Source organism: Vigna unguiculata, chromosome 2, assembly GCF_037176805.1.
Source record: "Vigna unguiculata cultivar grain cowpea cultivar isolate G323 ecotype 2 chromosome 2, ASM3717680v1, whole genome shotgun sequence".
In the NCBI taxonomy this organism is placed as follows: Eukaryota; Viridiplantae; Streptophyta; class Magnoliopsida; order Fabales; family Fabaceae; genus Vigna; species Vigna unguiculata.
Window position 1 is genome coordinate 495,001 of NC_140793.1, and position 2,500 is coordinate 497,500.

Genomic DNA, 2,500 nt, shown 5'->3' on the forward strand with positions numbered 1-2,500 from the left:
AATACCATGAAAGTCTTGGTGCACGAAAGTTTTGAGTTCGGAGGGTTTTGCACATGGCCAAGGTTGGCGGTGCACCGCGGCATAGCTAAATGGCTTGGTGGGGAGATTTGTGAAAAAATGAAATTCGTGGTTTTTGAGATGTGAGGGTTGGAATGGCCTCCAAATGCCCCCAAATGAATACCATGAAAGTCTTGGTGCACGAAAGTTTTGAGTTGGTTGGGTTTTGCACATGGCCAAGTTGGTCGGTGCACCGCGGCATAGCTAGATGGCTTGTGTGGAGTTTTGTGAAAAAATGAAATTCGTGGTTTTTGAGATGTGAGGGTTGGAAAGGCCTCCAAATGTCCCCAAATGAGTACTGTAAAAGTGTTGGTGCACAAAAGTTTTGAATTGGATGCATTTTGCACTTGGCCAAGTTGGTCGGTGCACCGCGGCATAGCTAGATGGCTTGTGTGGAGTTTTGTGAAAAAATGAAATTCGTGGTTTTTGAGATGTGAGGGTTGGAAAGGCCTCCAAATGTCCCCAAATGAGTACTGTAAAAGTGTTGGTGCACAAAAGTTTTGAATTGGATGCATTTTGCACTTGGCCAAGTTGGTCGGTGCACCGCGACTAGATAGCTTGGTGCCAAAATTTGTCAAATTTAAGACCTTGGCCAAACTGAATGAAATTTTGTGGGGAGGTTCGTGATATTGTTTAGTGGTGGACTGGAAAAAATGAGGTCGAAATTCGAAGTCTACATGTGCTTTTCTATTTTTCCCGATTTTACACATACCCGGTAAGTAAAAAAAATAAAAAAAATAGTTCCCCTTCGAGAAAAATTATGAAATTTGGTGAGCAAGGAGATACCATTATTCTACGAATTACTGCAAAAAATCGCATCAAAATTCGAAGTGTAGCCCGAGATATGGACTTATGTCTGCTCAAAAAAAGTGTATCTACTTGTACAATTTTGCCTTTTGCATATTAACCTCTTATAGGGGGGGAGTGCTCCTTGAGCCGGCCAGCTCCACACTGGCAGGTTTTAAAGGGAGCTTGATGAGGCCTCCCCCCTCACGTGGTGCGTGCGTTAGCATGTTTATCATGGCACAACTAGCCTCTTCATAGTTGTTGAGCTTTATTAATACCAACACACGGTCGTCACTGATCGTTGGTTAGCTCGGCAGCTAGTCCCTCGGATATTGTGGAAAGTTATTTTCATGCCTAGCGATGCTTGACCCTGCGTCACTTGATGTTTCCATTTGCTTGCTTGCCCATGGTAGGTGGGGGGTGGACCGTCTTGTGGTGTGGTGTCTTGCGAACGTGAGGGTGTGTGAGTTGTAATCGAGATGCACTTGCTGGCTGGCTCCATGCCTTGCGTATCGAACGGTCAAGCATGCATCTCTTCCATTTTCACCCGTTGCCTTGGGTGATATTGGTTGATCAGTCCCTGTGTTGCCTACCCACTAGACGGTACTTCTGTGGTTGCTTCGAATTCTATCTTTCCATCACGAAGAGGTGTTGGAGGATCCTAATGTCACGCACGTGTTCCATCTAGTGAAACATCTCAGTGATGCACGTGTTGTGGCTAGTTCTTTTGGATGCGGTGCATTATATGAACTCGGGTTTACTTTAGCGACCCAGTCAACATAATTCGGTTGTGTCCCTTGATTGAGACGTTGTCCTTGAACTTGTTGTGAACAATATCGTTCTTCCACAACCCGTCGTCTTGAGTGCGATGGAAGGCAAATAAGATGTGCTTTGGCATGTCATGCACGTACTCGATTGCGGGAAGTGTGAGAAAGTGTTGTTGACAACCCGTGGGAAATGGAATGTGGCAAATCGTGATGAGCTCTTCGTGGATCTGCGAAGAAGACGACCTTTGGGCCTGTTGGAAACGAGGGAGGCGATGTTGAACTGCGAAGAAGATGGACTTTTGGGTTGTTTGAATCAATGGGAGGCCACGCGAGAACTCCGAATACTATGGACTCTTGGGTTGTTGGAAGCAACGGGAGGCCCCGCTAGAACTCCGAATACTACGGACTCTTGGGTTGTTGGAAGCAAGGGGAGGCCCCGCTAGAACTCCGAATACTATGGACTCTTGGGTTGTTGGAAGCAAGGGGAGGTCCCGCTAGAACTCCGAATACTACGGACTCTTGGGTTGTTGGAAGCAAGGGGAGGCCCCGCTAGAACTCCGAATACTATGGACTCTTGGGTTGTTGGAAGCAAGGGGAGGCCCCGCTAGAACTCCGAATACTATGGACTCTTGGGTTGTTGGCAACGACAACTTGGGGGGATGACACTGGAAAAGAGTGAACTAGGCCAAACTGCGAACAAGGCAACTTGGGGGGATGACACTGGAAAAGAGTGAACTAGGCCAAACTGCGAACAAGGCAACTTGGGGGGATGATGCTGGAAAAGAGTGAACTAGACCGAACTGCGAACAAGGCAACTTGGGGGGATGACGCTGGAAAAGAGTGAACTAGGCCGAACTGCGAACAAGACAACTTGGGGGGATGATGCTGGA